Below are 23,038 nucleotides of genomic sequence, written 5' to 3'. Positions count from 1 at the left end.
CGACCGTAGAAGATGAAGAGCAAACGCGGGAGAAAGAGAGAGAAAGAAGAGAAATGCGAATCTCACTCGCTCGCTCCCGATGAGTGAATTGAGAGATAAGGGGCCCACGCTTAGCCCCCCATGGGCGCGCAGGGACGCATCTTTCTGTCCGCAGAACTCGATAATTTGGGGAGATTTGTATAGCGAGAATGTCTTACGTAGATATTGATCTCTAAAAAGTTGTATATATCTTGTTTAACTGCAAAGCTACAGAGGATAGTATTATTTAACATTTCCCTGAATCTATATTACGGAGTTATACGAACTGTAAATAAAATTATACTGATTTCAATATTCTCACACGCAATACGAATCTCAATTAATAAACCTAGTCAACCCATATCAATTAAAATTCATCCCGCGCAAAATACAGAGGTGAGAACTCTAGCAACAAGAGTCCTACATCCCTGGTCACTTAATCCTATAATGGTCCAAAGATGCGAGCGTGTCGTACGGAGTTGTATCTACTCTCTGCCATTTTACAGCGATGGTAGTGGCAACCTTCGTCTTCTTCGCCTCGTTCTAGCATCTCCCAAGTCGACCGCGAAGCGTGATTATCGTTTCGAAGATAGTAAGAAGCGAAGGAGCGGTGATTGTCGTCGTTATATCGTCATCGTCTTTGTCTTCGTCTTCACCTTCGTTTCCATTGTCCTCGTCGTTTTCTTCCTCTTCTTCATCGGTGTTCGCTTCTCAGCGAGAAAGAAGAGGAACCGTGACGTTGTGGTCCACCACCGATGTTCACCGTGACCTCGGTTGGATATCCGTCAGTGTATATCGGTGTAGGCGTGTGTGGGAGGCACAGGGCCAAAGGGGGTTGGTAGCTAAGGTAGGTAAGCGCTTCATTAGGCCGCGAGAGCTCCCTAATTACACACGGTCTCATTAGCGGCTTCCATCCTTCCTCGCCCGCGCTCGTCCCTCCGCGCTGCTCTGTACCACCTATATGCGTGTATCCTCTGAAACCTCTTCGCCCTCTCTGTGCTATCTCTCACTCTTCGCAGATATATGTACAGAGGAGAGAGAGAGAGAGAGAGAGAGAGGAGGAGCGGGAGAGACGGGATGGGAGAGAGGAGATGAGGAGGAGGAGAGAGAGATCGGGAGGGGAGTTCTTGGTGGGGGGGGTGAGAGAGCGGGGAGGAGGGAGGAGAGAGAGAGAGAGAGAGAGAGAGAGAGAGAGAGAGAAAGAGAGAACGTCAAGCACGAACCAGACGGAGAACGAGAGAGACGAGTTGAGGGAGCTAGCGATACGTATGGGAGATAGCGATACACCGATTTGCAGTATACTAGAACCATGGATTGAATAGTACAAACGTGTTCGTGTGATATAGTTCAACGAGGTTGGTCTATAAAAAGCAGCTCAACACGCAAATGCTCACGAATCGTTGCGACGGTAGAAGGCTTATGTTACTTGGCATAATGATGAAAGTTGAACTGGAAAAGCCTTTGCGTGAACTACGCTAGCATGATATTAAAATAGCGAAATTTTTTAAAAAATTGATGTAAAGTGGCTATTAAAGAATACCTCTCTACCTCCAAGGCGTTCTGTAAAAATAAAAATTGCGATTTTAGTTACCTACTGCATCAATGAATAACTGGATCCTTGCGGACGTTGCGAGTAAAGTGGGCGAAATTTTGCATGTTAAAAGAGTCCTCCGTATAATAGCACTAACCCTTTCCTCCTTTCGAAGAATTCAGAAAATATTAAAATCGTTTTGTTATCCCGCGTGCACACGTACATAACTACAGATCCAATATCGCTGGACATTGCGGTAACAGGCTTCTCATTATTTATGCATTTAAAAGGGTCCTCCCTAACACAGGCGCGCACAACCCTTTCCCTGTCGAAGAATCAAAAATAGCTTCGGAACCGCCACCCTCTCTGCGCCACCGACTGAAAGGGGTCCGTCGGGCGGCTTACCGCCACGACACCCCCGCGTCCCCACGCAGGCAAATTTAAACGTCACTTGACGCGTCATTAAGATCCTTCAAATCGCTAATTTAAAATGGTGCGAATGCATCGGCATCTCCTTATCGCAAACTTAAACTGCTAACTTTTTTTTATTAATTTTGCACACGACAAATTAGATAATATGGTATCACACATTATTACACTCTTTACCGAACTGCCAATGTGAATTAATCATCTTTCTGTTCATTAATTATGATATCTCATCTACTATTAATCCTTTAATGTACGTAAATCAAATATTACGAAGATAAAAAGAAATGTATTATTCTCTCAGTTAATATCATTACATTTTTAGCAATGAAAAAAATTCTTGCAGGAACGTACGATCGAAAATGGATTAGCGAAATCATTCTCTCGATCGAAACTCACTGCGGAATGACCATTTTTTGGCCGCGCCGCTGGCGATAGCATGCGTGCGCGCGCGCGAGGAATCAACGGCGCAAAGCCAAATAACACCGGGGGCAGATACACCTGGTCGTTCCGTTTTCCGCTGATTGATGCGTGTCGTCTGCCGGTCGGTCGGCTGCGCAGCCAGTCGCTTCGCTCAGTCCCGCCGGGGTTGAATGCAGTGAATCGCGCGGGCCTTCGCCGTGGCGCTCCGCCGCGCCGGAAACGGTCCATCACACGACCACGTGACCGCGTGACGGTCTGGCCTTTGTTCCACGCGATCATTAGTCTGTCAATATGCCCAAACGACGTTCGCCCTATACGCTCCTCCTCTCGTCTGTCCTCCCCTCGTCGTCCCCACCCGCGGCGCATATACGTATGCGTTATCTATAACCTGCACAATGCACCCATTGTCTTCCACACGCGCGCATTATACACCCCCATTATGCACGTGGACGCGTGCGTATTCGCTTACCTGCGCACGCATACACGCCCGCACGCATGCACGCACGCACTCACGCACGCACTCGCGCACGCATATAAACGCGGCATACCTAAAGCGTGCTCCGGTATCCCGCGTGATGAAGATCGCGGAAGATACGGAATGGACGTTAGAGCCCTCATCACGATAGAATTCGCAGATAACGGACATCCTAGGATCTCGATGTAGCGTGAAGGTAATCGGATGCGTCAGGTAAATGGCGAATACATTCATGTAATAAATATAATTGCGTAATAATGATATTACATATATAGAAGAATAGCGTCCGCATAACATGCTCCGAGGATCAATTTCGGAATGGCAATGTGGCGCGACGTGTTATATATGATTGCTCTGTCGGCGCGCGATTCACGCCAGCCCTCCAGCTCACTGAAAGATCCGTAAATCACATTCCGGTTCATTGGATAATCCGGCGGTGTTAATGTTCCCGCGTATCCCGTTGACACATACCTCCCGCCCCTCCCCTCGCTCCTCTTTCCCTCCGCGCGTCTTCCATTCGAGCTCTTCGTTTTCCCTCTGTCTTCGCGTACACGCCGCCAGCTTCCTCCGATGATCCCGAAAGCACCCTCCACGCGTATCCATCCCCGGCGCGACGCGTCGCGCCGAAGTAGGGAAGAGAAGAGACGGGGAACCGGAGCGCTAAATCCAGATATATGATGCGCGGCCGTGACATGCAAATCTGGTCAAAGCCCGGTACCATTACGTTTTCAAATCTTTAAAGTGTGTTTAGACAGCCGACGAGCGGTGACGCGCTCTCTCGAAGATTGTCCTTGCGCTCTCAGGCGATCTCGAAGGATCGATTGTGCGTCGAATCGAACGTATCCCATTGTCGTCGTTAGATTTCGATCGAGGAAGAGAGGGCGGTCCAAGACGAGTGTGCACTGTTTAATAATAACGTACGAGTTTTAACGTGCAAGTTAAATGATGCTCACATTAACGTGGCACGTTTCTTTTGGAATACGGAAAAAATAAATAAAAAATAAAATTTTATTACAAACAGCAATGTAATTTACAATAGCCATAAGAGTTTCTGAAGTATACAAATTTACACAATCTTTTTTACATATAATACTTAAAATATATATATCTATAGAAATAGATATAAAACTTTTTCTGATATTTTCTCATGTCTTCAGCAATTATACGTTGTCTTGCGATAAAGTGCATCCAATTTAAGTTTGTCTTATTGTTAGTGATTACTTATCGTGAAAAGAAAACGAACCAGGAAGAATTAAAGGTCAAAATTAACGTTAAAAGTCAGAGGTGAGAACCGCAAAAATTGGAGCATAGTTCGAATGACATTGCAGTGCGGTGCAATAATCTTTCCCGATCATCAAGGGCAACGATTGAACGTCGAACTGACGATTTACGTCGATCGGAGCACCGCTGTCGATGCGAGAGGAATCGATGCCGCGCGATTGTCGGAGACGACGAGTTTTTGCCGGGACGATCGCGGTTTATTCCATTCGACTCTCGATCCGTGAGGCCGCACGAACGGAGCGGTTCGCAGGAACGAACGACGAGGGATCGAGCTTCGCGCGATGTTTATGCTTTATAGCAGGTCCAATTAATGCCACGCAAAAACTTGCCGGATTCGAGGGTGGTCAACACACACACACACACACACACACTCGTCTTAAATCGCTTGTCAATCGTGGACGCTTGTGGATGTTGTCGTGTAAACTCTTATGTAAGGTTGAGACGAACTCTGTGAGGTCAAGACCGTCGAAGTTTTGACGAGTCTTTATTGACGAAGATACTGAAGTCGCTGAAGTCAAATTGTGCTCGTTCGGACGTCACTCCAAATACCCATGCCTGATAAGAAAACTGGGCCGCGGTCTGGCCCGGTTTGTTTTTGCTCGTTCCCCAGATCTCACGAATCGGTCGTTCGATCCCGTTCGACTCATCGGCTCCGCCAATGGGTCTTATCGATTGGCGGATGATCGAAGGCAAAGAGACAAAACAATCGTTTCGCGGTATTTCGCTTCTTGTCCCGGATTTCGGCCGGTCTCGTGGACCTTCAGCCGAACGACGAGTGAGGTCGGCAACGTCGATACATCATTGTCTTTGTCAGGAAGGAAGATTGAAACTGTCATTGCGAAGAAGGTATAAGTTAACTAAAGTTATTTTTATAAATCAGTCAAATTAGCAAGATTAATCTTCTAAGAATGAATATCTGCGAAATAGTAAAAAGATAATACTGTTTGAAATTACGTGCATAAAAATCATATGAGTTTTTAATCGTTTCGTTGTACATATATACGTATATTTTATTAGTGCGCTTAGCACTTCTAGAGAATCTAGAGTTACCATACTGTTAAATTCGTAGTGTCAAATTATACTCAATTTGAGTTATTTTTTAAACCATTCCTATAGGTCGCCATTGCTCCTACTCAATATGCAGTTTATTTACTAATCTTTACCATCAACCTATCTTCCTATAGTAGATAGATAAAACAATGTTAATTTAACTAAATCAATAGAGTTAAAATAATACTGTTTTGTGTTAAAATAATAAATTTCGATACACATGGTAGCTAAATATTACAAAATGTTATTTAACTCAAGGTATATTGGTTTAAAATTTACCTTTTAATATTTAACAATGTAGGTATTCCAAATGCAGCGAGTATCTCAAATATTTGTGCATTGTCGATTAAAAATTGATTGCAAATACAAAGCTATATTTTTATTTCGATTTTATATATGTTTAATTTTTGACATACATGAAATACTTTGCACAGATGACAAACTTTCACTGTTTATTATCAATGTCATACATGAATATTTAGAGGCGATTCAACGGTTTCAACGATTCCGGTAAAAAAAATCGTCTAGTAATCTTAAGGTTATGACGTTAATGAACTTTAATACACAGAAGTTAGGTATGACAAGGCATAACGCGGTTGGCGCACAAAGAGAATTCCTACGTCCGATCGGGATGCGGTCGCGCATATGCTTCCCCCGTCCCTCTTCTCTTGCCTGCTTGCTGCCGGCATGAAATAATAATAAATACACGGCTGACCGAATGGTATTGCGCGCTAAACTGATTCGTAAGCGTGGAAGCCGCGGAACAATGGGCGCGGACTCCGCGTCCGAACACGGGAAAGGAGGGCGGAAAGGGGGCCGAGACGGTCGGTAGGACCTGAGAACGACCGCCGACACAATGGAGACCAAGTTGGCGGTCTAACCTCCGACCTCCCGGCTGTGCACCACCGACGTCCCGCATTCGCATTCGGATTCGTCGCTTCGATTGTGTGCTAATGCTTCGTGCGGTGTCCACTACCGCGGCCTTAAGACACGGCACACCGCGATCTCTTTCTGTCTATATCTACAATTCTTTAGTCCCTTCCTTCTGATCGTCACTATCGTCTCTCCTCGACAGGTATCGATGTTCTGCAGAAAAATAATCAACGCAAAATCTTAAAATTTACACGTACATAGATACACTAATAAATGAGGTCTCACTAATACACATGTATAATATTGTGTATTACTTCTTACTAATATAATTACGTAAATTTTGATAAAAGCTTTCCTTTCTGTTTTACTCGTTATTGATTTTGTCATTAAATAATATTTTAATTTTCAATTTGAGAAGAGAGAAGCTACATATTTTGTTATATTCGTGGTGGCGCCATGCTCTTTTTATCGGACGGTACGCAAGGGAGTGGATCGAAATCATTTACTATCGCGATCAGTTGGTAGTGGCCGAGACGTCGGTCGGTCGGGTCGAATGGATTCGATTAGCGACGGTACCGTCGACCATTGCCATAATCGCTCCCGGCAGGCTCGTAAGTCTTACTGCGCCGCTAACGAACATTACTCCAGAATTCGGGTCGATTCGAATCTTTGCTACGCATCGCGTCATGAATTTATTATAGCATTCCAAGTAGAAGAAGCATATTTATAGTAACACTGCTAAAAATAAATATTAAAAATTAAGCTTAAACAATCAGATTATACTTTTTTTAAGATGAAACCTACAAAACATAGAGTTTTTTACGTCAATTAATATAATTACATGCTAATTAACAATAATAAACATGATTGTGTTATACTTTGACTCGTCAACATTCTTCACCTTCATTTTTTAAAGTAACTTAAAGTAATCTATCTCTCGAATTATTTTAGCATGTATGAAAAGAGTATATAATAATTTTGAATTGCATTATAAAGCAATGATGCATAACAGAAATGTCCGGCGAATGTGCATAAGTGGTGAAAATTCGCAACTCACTGTCGAAACGCTTTTATACTTCTCTGCGCGCGCGCAGACGCGTAATCTTCGCGTCGTTGTAATCTTCGATAAACATGATAAGCAACGAGTGACGGTGTTCAATGTCGAGCATAGGGTGTATCACGAGTCGAATACAGCGTACGATGCATGTCGACCGCACATACGAGAGAGAAAGAGAAAAAGAGAGAGAGAGAGAGAGAGAGAGAGGGAGAGAGGGAGAACGGAGGAGAGAGAACCCCGTAACAATGAGGTGGATCTTTCCGTAACGCAGAGGAGGGTGAACTCAGTTTCCGGTGGCCTTGCACCCGAATTTGAAACTTTCCCCGTTACGTTGGCGGCGAAGCCGCGCGCGCGATGCGCGTCGTCGGGGAGGCAGGGCAGGGCAGGAGCCGGGGACGGCGGGGGCGGCAGGGAGGAGAGCCGGGACGAAGGTCAGTGTCTGCATAAAACCACCCGAGGCTACAGACTGTCGGTTCTAGACTGCCGAGGCGTTTGCTATGCGGGCTGCGCAAGCCGCGGCTACGTGCCTTGCCTGACGAGCTGCGACTCAAATTCAACTCAAACTCTGCTTTCTGCATCTGCTATTCCGCTTTCCTTCGCCGGCTCTCTGTGTACTGTCGCTAACTCTCTACAATGTGTCCGGCCTGCGAAGACTCAAGTCATACACCCCGTCGATTGGTCGTCGACAGTCCGAGAAACCGTGAATATCGCAGTATTATTGAAATTATCACAAGAAATATGATGCAATCTTAAAATAGAGCTAGTTTAAACAAGGATTTTGTAACATAACTGATAAAAAATTTTCCCAAAGTTAAAAGTTGTGTATTACAAAATGCTTTTCATTATTATCAAATATTTTCTGACAGTATCAAGTTTTGAAAAGGTAAAAAAAAACGACAAGAAGTATTGAAAATAAATTTAAAATTATTACTTTCGAGGTCTTCAAACTACGAAGAGGAATTTTTATTGTTCACGATGAATATATCCTCGTCTCTCCTTCGGCTGCACTTAGCCAATTATCATTCACAACGCGTAGGCTGATCGCGTCGTAAATATAATACCGTAATAGTCCACGATTGCCCGTACGAGACTCGACCGAGCTGTACGTTGCACATACATTTCACATGGGACACGAGAGGTCCCAGTTGTGGGACAAGCAAACGGGGGAGGCGAAATGACAGGAGGCCGGCCGTTTACCTGCCGTTACGATAATTAAATCGAAACAAAAATCTATCCGCGGTCCGTGGTCGTCAATCCTCGCAGTCGACATTTTACGTTGCCAATCGGCCACCCTCTCGCTATACAACACGTTCCCACTTCCGCCCTCGCGCTCATTGTCCCCTCCCCAGATCGTCGTGTTTTTTTGTTCTCCGCGACGTCGACACGTTCCGCGTACTAATAATCCGCGCACGAAAATACATTCGCTTTTCATTCGCCCCTTTTTCCCCCGATAATGACTTCGACGGGGAAATCGAGTGCGCGCTTGTGCGCGCTATCATGTATTGTTATAAGCTTCACGATAAAATTACGCATTCATGACAAAAGGGTAAAAAGAAGCTGCAATAGTCAAATAACGGATACATTTTTCCGTGTTACAACGTTTAACTTTTCTCTAACAATATAAGATTCTATTTACCTCCACCAGTGCCAAAAAATGCTTTAAAAAAAAATTCGTTGCTCTCATGGTTACATTTTAGAAAACTAATTTTTTAAATGTACTAATAATCTCAAAAATTTTAATTAGTGAAATTTCTGATCGATCGCCTTTTAATTATATTAAAATTGTAATATCTCGAAAAGCATCGCGGTTCAGCATTCTGGGCGCCATTTTTGGCGGCGCGACACGCTCGCGGGGTTAATCCCACATGCGCGCCGCGTTGCGTCGTGGGAACTGCGAATGACGCGCGACGAGTATAGTTACAGCTCAACGAAAGTAAGACTCGTGCGCGACGTTGACGGCAGGAGCGCCTAACCTCGGCCCTCTCGGCACGTTAGCGGCACGGAATCAGCTGACTAGCAAAACTGACCTAATTATTATGCATTTATTCGCGCGTATTCAAATGCGCCGGGCGGCGGTGCCCGTTGTCTCGCTCGCTCGCGCGCACATCCTATCGTTCTCCTTCGCGCACCAACCGACGTACTCGGTTGTCCTATACGGATACGTAACGCACGATCAAGGATCTACGTCTTCGAGAATCTTTCAGAATTATCAATCAATTTCTCCAATTGTTTCAGAAAGAATATAAGAATTATTTTCTTTAATTTATCATTTACGTCTTCCATTATTTAATTGTGATGTGAGATATTGACCTCTGTGCCATTAATTTCACTCCAACATCGTATTACCTATGTCTTTAAAAAATTCAAGAATTAATTAGCAAAAGCAAAAGAAAGTCAACATCACGTATAACTCTTTTATTCTTAAAGTCATAGATTCAATATTGACAATCCTAACTTTCAAAGGTTTATTTAATGTAATAATTTTCACAAAAACAAAAATTTGATCTTTAAATCAATTCCATCACACAAAAATAAGGATTGCACTCTTTGCTGGCTGTTGCGGTGTTCAAAGACTAAGGGCTATGCATGGCACAGCTAGAAAATGTTAAGCAGTAAGACTTAAGCAGTGTAAGCAAATTGACCAATCACAGTCAAGAATTCTCGAAGACTTAAAAGATAGCTATTGATCTATTTGCTTACTGCTTAAGTTTTTCTATGTGCCATGGCTCTAAAGAGCTACGTAATGATTGTGGAAAAGCTGGAAAAGCCAAGCAGAATTGGCTTTAGGAAATTACAACACGGAGTACAACTACATTTTATCTAAACTGTGACATTTATGTTCATAATTTAAAAAGATATTGTCTCGCAACAGCGTTAAACAACCATCGCGTGACTATATCACAAGTCGCCTTGACAGATGGGAACGAACTTCATCGAGACAATCGTAAACTGAAGCGGAGATCGCCGATTAGACCTATCGGTTCACTTTATCGCGACACTGTGTGGCACTTTTAGCGCCACTCCGACCTCCCTTCCGTCTCTAACGTATCGTATCGATCGTTTTAGCAACTTATCAGGCCGGTGCGAGGGAGAGGACTTCCGACATCGAGATCTCTTTCCGAAATCTCGCGTTTGCGTGCTAATCAGGATCAGGCGTGCCGATGACTTTGGAATAGGTATGCCGAAACAGCGCGAACCTCCGCGCGATAAACAAGCATAACAACCCCAAAATACCTACCCCGTGTCCCTGCGCGTTTGCCTGCTCGCCTGCCTGCCTGCCTGCCTGCCTGTCGGTCTGTCGGTCGCTCGGTCGATGCTTTGGTTTCGCCAATGGTGAGTGTACACCCGCGCTAAGCACGCACACACGCGCGTGCACGCGCCGTGCGTGTACGTATGTACGTGCACACAGCGAGCGGCCGTCGGGGAGGGTCGCGGGAGGGCGTCTCGGCGCCATGCTGATTTGCATGCGCCGCCATGACGGCCGCCACCGCTCGAGCGGGGGTTGCACGACGTCGCGGGAGGGAGGGCCGGAGGGTTAGGGGTGAGCATCGATCGCTTTCTCCCGCGAGCTCGTCTACCCCTCCCGGTCCCTCCTCTGTTCCCGCTCCCCTTCCCCTCAGCTTCTGCTCTCTTCGTTACTCTCTACGCTGGCCCTTTCGTTCCTCTCTCGCGACCATTCTCTACTTCGGTTCGCCTTCCTTTTTCTCCGTCACCCCCCCCCGTCAGTATCTACACCCCACGTTTTCTTATCTCCTCTCTTTTCGTCGCACGTCCTCTTTTTCACCGTTTTGCTTCCTCTTTCTCTTTCTCTTTCTCTCTGTCTTTCTCTCTCTCTCTCTTTGCGAATTGCGACCGAACAACCCAGCCTAACAACCGCCACCGACGCCTAAAACCAGAAAACTCCGTCTCTGCTTTTCTCTCGATCCACTCGCCAGTCGTCCTTTTCAATTCTTTCGTCATCTCTTATCCTTTACCATTAGAATTTTGTTATCGACTATTGACACGAGGTCCAGCTATACCAGTCTAGATGACTCCTCTATATGTATACAATATTGTATTCATACATATTGTACTCATACATTAAAAACGTGTTACTTTTTTCCCTACACATTATTCTTGCCTTACATTGATCTTTTCTGAAATAACCGTTTACATTGATGAGCCATAATATCTCTTTGATTACAACCCATGAGCCACGAGGTGATCGCTTTACACAAAAGTGAAGCGAAGCGACTCAGCGAGGGGGGTTGAAAAACCTCTCGTTTCAAGAAAACCGCGTCGGGTAGCTGGAAAGAGAGATAGGAAAGAAGACGAAAGGAGAAACGAGAGCAGCAACGACCTAGCGAACAACGTCCGCAGCCGTCTATTTACTTATGCAACGGGCGACGAAGTAAGGGGGTGGCGGCGGCTCGCGTGGTGGGTGTAAGGGGTCGGAGCCTCGGGCTCTGTTTGTTTTCGTTGGACCACATAGCGTGATACGTTTGCGTAATGCGCTACGTCCGTCGTCCTTTTCTCCGCCATATCCTCCTCCCAAGTCTCCGCTAACCACCCCCTGCTGCCCCCTCCTCTCTTATCGCCCGTCCCCCCTTGCCGTCCCCATACCGTCATTCTCCGGGGGTAGCAACGGCTGCGGTGGAATCTGCCAGGCGGTAACTCATCCGCACGGCCGTATTCTCGGATATGTTTTTGCTCGTTCTCTCTCTCGCCCGTTTCAACTCTCCAACTATACGTTCTCTTCCTTTCCTCCTTCTCCCCCCGCCCCCCGTTCCCGCCCGCCTCTATCTTTCTCGCTGCGCGGATCTGCCGTCCGTTTGTCCGTTCATCCGTTCCTACGTCGTCGTTGTGGTGTTCATTTTTTATACTGGTCGCCGACGTCACCACGAGCTGACGGAAAAAAAGAAGTTATTTCTGCCGCGAGAGACGCGAAACGTTCGGTTGCGTGAATCGCGAGACTATACTTACGTGAATTCAAAGAAATATGTTGATCGCGGAAATTCACCGATTCACAGAGATTCACATAAATCATGAAGTTTATAGCAAATAACGAAAAGTTGTTTAGAAAATGTGAGAGAGATATTTATATATTATAATAAAATAATTTATGTATTACTCTTCTTAAATATTATTCAATACTTACGAAATGTCAACTGCATCGCGAAAAAAAAAGATTAGTTATTATAGTAAATCAAGTCGTAAAATATGGATACCTAACATTTTTTGCAGCGAGAGCAAAATCTTTTTGCAATTATTACTAAATTATAGCTCTCGCTGCATGCAAAAATATTAGTTATCCATATTTTACGGCTATATATTTGCTGTAGCAGCTAATCCTTTTTTTTCCGTGATAATAATAAGACACGTATATGTATAATTTATAACATTAATTTCAATAAGAGAACAATAATAGACAGAATTAAATCACGTTATTTTTCTTAAAAAAAAAAAAAAAAAATAGCGGACGCATTAACGCAGACGATACTAAATGAGCGCTTCTAATAAGATAATTAGCCGTTTCGATAGAGACTGCAGGTGATGTCAGGCGATGACAGTAATTTGCTTGATTCAACACGCCTAGCAAAGCGTTTGCTTCCGCTCCATTCCGTCTAGCAGGTCCCGATAAATCTCGCGTAGGATCTCTACGCGAGACGCGAGACGGTTAATTTCATAACGGACCGTCGAAAGCGGTAAAGAGGAAGAACGGTCTTCCCATGCTATTCCACAAAACTCGTGTACGAGGTGCTTGAACTGGACGAACGATCGCGCGGCTGCTCTCCCTTAGCCTTCTTACAAACGAATGCCGGGCATTCGGGGGAACGGTAAAATGACAAGTCCGTAAAACACGATCTTCTTCCTTCGAACGACCTATCAATGACTCGATGGGTAACGTGATTCGAATTCGGTCGCGATGCGCGCGCGCGCGCGCGTCCCGTTTGCATTCAGGAATCCGAAAACTTCTGGCGGAAGGTCGCGAGGGGTCAAGGGAGAATGGAAGGGAAGCGCGAGGAGAAAGGGAAGTTCTCTCCGCGACTGCGAGCACAGAGAAGGAACCGACGCGACGTGATCTCGATAGACGATGACGGCGACGGCGACGACGCGACGGCGAAATCGAAGAACGAAAGGGTTGTCGCAAACGCAGGTTTTATAGTAATGTCTACCGGTTCCTGGCGCGTCGGTGTATGCCTATATGTAAATACGCGTCAACAATCCCGTGTGTAAAACGCACACTATCGCTTCCACCTCCCTCTCTCGCTCCCTTTCTTCTCTCACCCCTGGCTCCCTCCCCCCTCCCTCTCCCACATACATTTTCCGCAATATCTACGTACGATGAGAAGAAGAGGAATTGGATGGAGGAGAACGAGAGAAAGATGGAGATAGAGAAAGTACGGGTTACATACTACTACCACCGTCCGACTACGGGGCGGATGGCGTGGACCCCTTGGATGGTTGCCTCATGAAAGATGCATAAGACGACTCACCGGGGGCGCGATAAAGAGTCGACAACAGACAAACCGACAGTCACCCCTGTGCACTCCCTAATACCCGGTGCAATACACCGCCAGACGTTGGCGTGTAGGAATACGGCCGATGTGGCCGCCACCCACCGCAGGGAGGGAGGGAGGGGAGAGGCTCCTACTATCAATTAATTATAATCTAGATTGATGGATCCGATCCACGCCGCTCGCAACGGAGATTAGTTTCGCTTCTGTCGTTGTCGTGCTTGTCGTCGGTTCTCATCTTCCTCCCCCTCCCCTCTCTTTCCTTCCATCCTCTTCGGCGAGTCGAAAAAGTTCGGCAATTTTGCTAATAATTTGTTAGTGAAATTTCGATTGACGTGCCAATTTATCGGTTTAAATACTTTAAATTGTCATTTTCAAAGTGACGTCAATAGCAACAACACGTCGATGAATGACAGGAGCAAGAGAGAGAGAGAGAGAGAGAGAGAGAGAGAGAGAGAGAGAGAGAGAGAGAGAGAGAGAGCAAGAGAGACAGAGAGGGAGAAACACATCGTCGACGTAACACCAGAGTTACGTTTGTCGAGGTCTGTGGGCTAATGGCATGCAAGTGAGCGGTGGCGATGGCGGCAACCTCCCGGCCCGTAGCGCGCCCGGGTCGATAGGAATTAGCATTTTTATGGGTCTATCTCGCTTACGCGCTACGGTGCCCCGTGGCACCTAGATTCTTCGACATTGTTCACGCACGCTTCGTACGCACTCGCCGCCGCAGTAAACGCCCGTCAAACATTCGCGCATTTGCTCACGCCACGAGTTTCTCCGCGAGACATTCACCTTTCGGTGCCTCTCGATCCGCACCATCCGAACGTCATGAGATATGCATGGCATGAGATATGTCTTTACTCGTTCTTAACGTTATAATTTTGATCAATTTAAAGTTCATTCTTGCGAACAAATTTTATTGTGACAAGTATATGACGACAGACGTAAGAGATATACATTTTTCCATAATTCAAAATTTTTATTGCTTTAATTAATTTCTGAATTTTATTCATATTCCGTTATTCTTTTTTTTATACTGAATCGATAAGAGAAAGAGATCCATAATAAATCAATTCCCAAATATTGTGATCAAAACGATGACAGCGACAAATATGACGACGAACGTAAAATATACATTTTTCCTCGTCCATAATTTAAATTTTTTATTGCTTTTGATTTCTGAATTTTATTCACATTATTCTGTTATTCTTTTTTTTTTTTCATTGAATCGATAAGAAAAAGAGATCCATAATAAATCAATTCCCGAATATTGTGACCACAATGACGACAGCGGTGATCTTTCGAACGTCAGCGAAAAAACTTGCGTCACGTATACGATCAACTTTTTCGGCAAATCGAGCGATCGGAGAAACTAATTGGTGATCCTACGCATGAGCAACTTTCGAAAATGCGCCGAAGAAGTAAAGAATAACAAAAAAGCAATAAATTTACAAATAAATTTATAGTAAATTATCAAACTTTCATTAATTTTATAAAGTTAACTTTCATAGTAATCTAATTATCCAATCAAACAAACATTTTGAATTGATCTAGAAATATTAACATTCAGTATGCTGAAATAGCCAGAGAATGGAAAATTTTTTTCATTTAAAAACATACACAATTATACTTTATTTAGACAAAATATAATGTATTGCTCGTTTATTGTATTTATACAATATATATCGTTTTAAATAATCTTATCATGCAGCGCTTTCCTAATCAGAATCCGTGAATGCACGCGAGATGCGAGATGCATCGATAACTTTCGGAGGTTCGGATAGACAGGCCTCGATCGCAAGTCGAGCGTATCCCGATCGACGTTATGGCTGTTGTTTTTCTCTTCAAGGCGAGCTCCAAGGCGTTATCGGCGCCGAAACGCCTGGGCGGTATTGCGCTCGAAGGGTAAACACGCGCGTGCATCCCCGTAAAGTTTACACGCGGCCTATGGGGTGTTTAGTGCGTATTACGGAGAGAAAGCGGCTATGGGGATGGTTACGGGGTCGGATGAGAAATGATGAAGACGAGGACAGACAGATGGGTGGACGCCGGACGGACTGAGGGCGAAAGAGAGGGAGGGAGGGTAGAGCGAGGGAAAGTAAGGGTGCGTGAGACAAGGAGAGAGGGATGACAAAGAGAACGCGAGAGATGCGACGAGGACGTCGAAGGGCCGAGGATCTTCGGCGGAAGGCGCCTGCGCGTTTCCATGGGCACCGTGTCTGTACGCCCCCTCTTCCGCAAAACACCGGACGGGGAAGAGAGGAGAAGGTATATGTCCCATTCCAACGCATTCGCGTCCCCTCTTCAGTCACTCACTCCATCTCGTTCTGTCACCGCTCGTTCTCCGCGCCCTGGTGGGCACACTCCGAGGGACATCCTCCGCGGCGGCAGCCTCCCTCGTATAATAGCGCACCCTTTTTCTCTCGCTCGCCTTTCATCACCTTCCGCCGTCTTTCTCGTTTCACCGTTTTCTTCTCTCGTACTCCACGTCTACGCTATACGAATCTCGCGCGTGACGCGTACGAACGGCGACTTGATGTTCGGAACGCAACCGCGAGAACTCGGACACACGATCTCTCGAGTCGAGTCGCTCGATATCCGTTTCGTCGCGAGAGCACGGATGCCGCGTCGATCTTCTTCGCGAAACCGAGGTTCCTCGCGGTCATCTCGTTAAGTGATGACGTGCCATTCAATCTTATTATATACAATTATAGGAACTCACGGGCGCTCATAATCATTGGAATAAAGACCATTCCGGCTTTGATGATATAACATTAAACTATTAACTATCCTCCACATAAATTGAATTGCATAATTTATGCAAATTTTATCACAAGCCAAAAGAACCTTCTGTTTATAAGTCTATCCCAAATCCGCTGTTGAACGGAAGGGTCTCGAGAAGGGCCAATTGCGTGTGCATCACTGCATCATTGTATGCAAGATATGCAAGAAACCTCGCGACGCGATGCCCAGTCCGATTTCGTCGTTATAAAAACATCAGTCAACCGCCGCCGTTTCTGTTTCAACAAAGTTCGCTTGTTCACCGCGGCGGTTTTTCGGATTTTACATTCAGGTCCATGTTTTGTCCTCCGGGCCACTCGACGAGCGACGGACGTGAGATGGGGACAGGTATAAAAAGGTAGAAGCAGTATAAAAAGCTGCTGCTGCTGCACACCGAAAGTCGAGATGGAACAGCGCGACCGCCTACTTCGATCGCAAGACACGCTCCGTTACGCATGCACAGATCGCCTTTACGTGGATATATGTCGTTTCGTACGTCGCACGACACGATCGATTTGGCGCTTCGATCTGTCCTCTGGCAAAAAGGGAAAATGAGCATTCTGTGCCGAGAAAATCGAAAGTCCCATTGACACAAATATTAAACATTTTTAAATATGAATATACAGATATAACATTTAGAAACATATTACGTGCGTGCGCTCTTCAGAATATTATGATAAAATTAATTTTAATAATATACTCAACTTTTTATTTCCTTTATATAGCTTCGTAAAGATAAAAATTTGACAAATAATTGACATATTTATGAACAAATCACAGATATTTTATAGAAATTTCTCATTCGGAGAAGTATTCACAATCAGGAACGATATATCGTGCTTTGTAGTTCCAAGGTCAACGCTTATCGCGTCGCAAGACGTAGAGGCTTACGTACCTTAAATCTGGAATATGCGCGTATCATTTTCTTAAGCGTCGCCGTGCTCGTCGCGGATGCTTCTCTTACGCAACAACCTGTTTTACGAGGCACACTATCCCACGCGGTCCGCGTCCCGCGTGGGCTACGGCAATGACTGCCATCAGCTACATTTATGACGAAGTTGGCGAGTCGAGGAGACGCGATAAACGGCGACTGCGAGCGTACCGTATTTATGTCGCGAAACGTCCCTATCGATACGCTGATATAAATGCGTCGTATACGTTTCAGGCACACGTTTTATTTTTGCACACCATTCTCGCAATTACGGGTGTCCCGCAACGGCCGCGTTTTACCCGTTTGACGAACATCTTGTAATTACCCGCCGATCAAACGCCATCAATTACGTTTGTCCGCAAAGACGCGTGCGACGCGCTACGCGATTATTTTCTTCAAGAACGCTAATTACGACAATCCTAAGGATCCTGATTTATATCGCGATTATTAATTATACACTGAGAAAAAAAATTTAATCCGCAAAAATATTTAGTCCGATACGTCATGCAACTATAAACATGTTAGTTAACTAAACATTAATTGTTTTAAACAATTATTATAAGTTGCACTAAAAAAGGAATAGTGAATTCATATGTTAACCATCAAAATTTTTTTATGAAAAATTAATTAATTAATTCAACTAATGTTTAGTTAAACTAACTAAATTGTTTAGCTGCACGGACTAAATCGGACTAAATATTTTTTCGGATTTTTTTTCAATGTAGAATTATGATTATGATTTGTATAGAAGTTCGTGTAGGATATATATATTATTTTTTTTTAAATAACACCGCACGTATAGCCTTGAATCTTAAATGGGATTCCCGCGGGATATGACGCAACATATGTCTTTCTGAAGTTTAAAAAACTTAAATTTACGAATATTTTATCTCAAAAATCAAGCCATAGAGATAATAAATACATTTTTTTGGATTCGACATAACCCGCGATATTTTCATTAGTGCTGATTATTTATGTTATCAAAAGAGCATTCGCGTGCTATTAAGCGAAGCACATTAACTATTAATTAATTATTTATATTCGAAGCGCTGATCTCATTCTACTCTGCATAACTACAATATATTGGATAACAATACTCATTTCACAGATGCACGATTTAGCATATCTCAATCTCGTATTCTGTAATCGTGAAATAAACATTTAATTGCCCCAATGATCGGTGATACGAGGAAAAATTGATGGCCCCTGTTGACGGGGAGGCTCAGCGTGCTCCTAAATGGAGCACGGCACGTCGAGTCATGCGGAGAAGGTAGGGGAGTCGTTCGAATAAAAAGGGCTGTTTATGATTTTTCTATTGAAGCGTAACTAGGTGGCACGCGAGGTAGTACGGGTAATAAAGTCCTTTACGCGGCAACTAACCGCGCCGGCGGGCCAGGGATTCAGCCGAGCGCCGCATGCGTTTATCGTTTACTATCGGCGTTACAGCCGGTCGTACACATAAATCGCTTTACGATCTGTCGCTAAAAACGGATTTCATGCGAAAGTAGGTAGCTGCCGGTAAACCGCAACCGCGCGCGTCTTCGTATCGCCGTGCGAATCATGAGAAGAAACCACCGGTACATCGTGCGGACGACCACCAATATAGGTATACATATACGAGCATTAGCGGCGATTTCACAACAGGCCGGAATCGATCGGCCGGGCCGGTCGTACGACGAAAGAATCGCGTTTCAATGATTGTTTCGCGCCGACTCACGAAATGCGCGCGCTAAAATTTCCATAATCACCTCGCGAATGTAACCAACGATCCGTCTCGCCGCAAAATGGAACCGCGCGGAGATATACAAATGTAACGAACGATTCTTTTAGAAAGTGGAGCTTAAGCGGAAGACCACCGTTGTTCCACTTTCACGAAAAATTACCCTTCCAGGTAATAATAATGGTTTACAATGGGTAAAAATGGTTACTCAATTTTTTTAATTATTTACACTTATTTAAATTACCAATTATACTGTCATCGGTAATTCAATAACATATTACTGATGTGTATTTTTATCGTTGAAATTACGAAATTGGTATATTTGGACGGTTTATATCATTGAATATATTTATTATCTTCTTCCCCATTTTAACGGAAACGACGTCATTGTCGCGAGCATTTTCAAGGATCGTCGATGCAGCGAATGCGAGAGATCAGAAACGACCGGCGCGAGGAGCAAAGGATAGAAAGATGAAGAAGAGGAGGAGGAGAAGAGAGTGGGACGTGAGCGAAACGGAGGACAAGATGATGGATGGTCCCTCTCCACCCTTAGCTGCACCGCGCGCGCGAAGTGAGGGCGTCCCGACGCTGACGACGATGCTGACGCTAATGAGCAAAATATGAGGCGCCACCCTACCACCCCTCTTCCGTCTTTCCGCCCTCTCGCTTTCTCGCCCCCGTTGTCGAGCGCGGTTCTCTTTCTCGCCTGCCTCTCCACCTCCGGCCTCGCCAGGTATCGATTGTCGTTCGCGTTCGCCTAAAGACCAAGAAGAAGAAGAAGAAGGCGAGGCAAACGAGGGAGGGGAAGAAGGTTTCGTCCTGGAACGAAAACAAGACGATCTATCCGTCTGATTACTCGCGCGCCACCCGCCTCCCGCGATTCCTCGCGTATATTCCATTCTCGGTTTGTCTACGTGCATTACCGTATCTTGATCGCCGCTGCAGTAGTCCTGCCCGACGATAAATAATGACCCTGTGCCATCCACGAAACTCTAAATACTGAAAGAGGAATCTTTGTTTCGTTCGAATATTCGAATAAACGTTAGCGGTGTGCAGTACGCCGCGTAATAAAATATAGTCGATGACGCGATCGTATTATGCACGATTATAAAGCATATTAATAAAGGAACACGAGAAAGTGTTATGAAAAAAAAAAACGATGCGAATCGTCGCGAAATCGAAATAAATATCATCGATAGAGAGACTCGATAAATACGAGCGTAACGAACGATCTTCGATGACGTTAAATGACAGAGGTACAGCGAAATAGAAATTGCGGCGAGCATTAATGACGAACTGGTCGCTCTTTGTCCGCTCCTCGGAACCTTCGTCCAGCGACACCAGCAGCCAGCACCACCGTCGCCATGGGGTTAGCACTGGATGTCCACACTCGTTTTTACCGCGAACGAGATGCTCCGACGACGAAAAAGGGGCCCGTTTAATTTCATTTCGCCGGCACCGCCCCTACTCTCGACGCCCGGAGCGACGAGGCACCGCGAAAAAGAAACTCTTCGACGTTTTACGAGCGTTCTCGGCTCCTATCCTCCACCACGTTCCAGCGCCGTTCGCGCCAGTCCCTTAAAGGGGACCTCGAAAATCTGCCTGTTGTCGCGGCGCAGCCCTTCGTTAAACGTCTCGAGCCCGGTATCTTCGCGGTTCGCAACGGTGCAAAATTTTACCTTATATTGCGCGATTCTTTATTGCAGTAGCCGACCCTTCGTAACTCCGTATTCGCAAGCTTCAAAGTCGTAAAGTAACATTGTCGCGTCACAAGGTGGACGGAATACTCGTATATCCGAAATGTCACGCAATTTAATGTCTAAAAATTCTCTCGAAGAGTAATGATTCTGCAAAAATATATTATGTGTTGTGGGATTAATGAACCGGATATTTTTAATCGTGACGAGAGTCAGATGAGTTGGAAAGAAACTTTGCGACTGTCCGTAATGCAAATACCCTTCGTCTCGCGCGTCTCCACTTCTTTTATTGGGTCACTCCATTTTTGTGTTAATGATCCCGTTTCGGTGTCACGCCTACCACCACGGCCGAGACGTAGAAGAAAGGTTTTTGCGACGCGGCTCGCGGCGAGAGCTCGCTCGCACAGCCTCGTTAGAAATTACCGTGCAGCCCATCCTTCTCGCCGTTAATGAAAGCCGGGTTCTGCGTGGCGAAGATTATTCGCGGTTTTTACATGCCGAGGCCATATTCAACGCACAGGCGAAGACGCGCAGCCTCCTGGTCCACAGGAGAATACCGAAGACTGATGAAAGGAAAAAGAGAGCAAGAGAGAGAGAGAGAGAGAGAGACGGCATCGGGAGTAGGCTAATTAATTTGGCAAATCATCGCGTCGCAGTGTAAACAGGGTGGTTCGATCTGTCTTTCCCGCACAAAGGGGGTGTCGACCAGAATGAACAAGAACGGCGGCGAGGCTGGCGCGGGGAAGTTCGTCCGCCGCAAGGGTGATATCAAAGGGGAAGACGAGGGATATCAATCCCCGGAGAAGCTACGGACTCAGCCTCCGCCAACTGTATAGCCGACGCTTCCGCAGTTCTCAACCGCGAAATCCTCCGTTCGAATTTATCGCCGTCGTAACCGAACACTTTCTTCCCAGTAAGCTCATCCCATAACGCGCATCGAATCTTCTCCACAGTTTTTCAAAACGACTGATTTCACCGATGGCTCTCTCTCTCTCTCTCTCTCTCTCTCTCTCTCTCTCTCTCTCTTTCTCTCTCTCTCTTTCTCTTTCTCTTTCTCTCTCTTTCTTTCACCGGATAGTCCAATAGTTATATGTATAGTAGCTCTATGTGTATGGCTCTCTGAAGCATTAAATCTTCCCGTGTAAAGATCTATCGGATCATCCACATAGGAGTAGTCCCTCACGGACGTTTCGTCTAGCCAGACATTTAATAGATAAACACCGACGTTTCACTTCGAATGTCTTTTTGTAGAAGTATACATTATAACAGAAAAACTGGTACGCATAGAATTATTTTATTTTATTTATCAGTAATTTTTTAATATAACTGATTGATTCGTTAAAATACGAATTTTACAATTATATTTTGCGTATGTGACGATGATAAAATGTCTACATTTATTGATCGATACAAATGCTACACAGAAATACAAGTTGCTGTTAACTCTTGCATATTTTTAAATCAAGGGATTTTTACTCGAAACTGTAGACGCAGAGCTTACGTCGGTTGCGCTCGCGTGACAATCGCGAGTTCGGGCACCAATGGTGACACGAAGAACACCGTACTTTAGCGCCACGGCTTCGTCTCTCCGCTGTTGTATCTTATCGGGGAATCGGGCTTGGTGCGAGGTCAAGGCGTGCTATCGTGGCCACGCGAGCCGCCACGAGCCGCCTCGCGGATATACGAGGTCACCCTCGCTCTTCGATCTGGACGTCTTCCTCGCGGTAACGTACGAGCGCTTCACGTGCCTCGCCGAGGTCCGGTCGTGAGTCGTGACGATTCCGCCCGAACATAAACCTTGCTCTTTATTTAGCTATAGTTAGCTGGACGTATTAAGAATCCGCGCGATTCCGTAGCGACGTGAAAAGTCGCCGCAGTACAAGGAAAATCCCCGGTATCTCGTATCGCGGAGAAGCCCCCTATCCTCTCTATATGCTGACCCGAATTCGTCTGATGCACGAACTTAATAACGACGAAGCGTAAGCAATAACGGTCAAAGGGAGGAACGACGACGACGACGACGGAAGTTGTCCGGAGCGGATACGGTATGATTCACCTGTAATATCGTTCCCCGGAATTCTCGGGAAAGTTGGAATAATCTCATGCGCGCGGTCGTCATCCAGAATCGTTGGTAGACGTCGTCGCTGCCTGGTTATCTTCGACCGCCGACAAAACCCAACGTAGAATATGAAGGAAATCGTGAGCACCCCTACAGACTCCTTTTCTCCCCCGTCGGTGTCTCCCTTTCTCTCTCTCTCTTTCTCTTTTTTCGTGTCTCTCT

At 45.4% G+C, this 23,038-nt stretch overlaps 1 long non-coding RNA gene across 1 annotated transcript in view; it reads left to right on the top strand.

The window, feature by feature from the left end:
- Positions 1-6,609: 6,609 nt before the first annotated feature.
- Positions 6,610-23,038, top strand: part of LOC143898410 (uncharacterized) — a 124,482-nt gene continuing 108,053 nt past the window's right edge. The window contains exon 1 of the long non-coding RNA XR_013257197.1: positions 6,610-6,688. This is a non-coding gene — a long non-coding RNA (uncharacterized LOC143898410). The remainder of the gene's footprint in view (positions 6,689-23,038) is intronic.

The sequence above is a fragment of the Temnothorax americanus genome, unplaced genomic scaffold, assembly GCF_048541705.1.
Source record: "Temnothorax americanus isolate GAGA-0224 unplaced genomic scaffold, ASM4854170v1 Scaffold23, whole genome shotgun sequence".
NCBI lineage: Eukaryota > Metazoa > Arthropoda > Insecta > Hymenoptera > Formicidae > Temnothorax > Temnothorax americanus.
The sequence above is the reverse complement of the archived record's forward strand: the minus strand, read 5'-3'. Positions and strand labels throughout refer to the sequence as shown.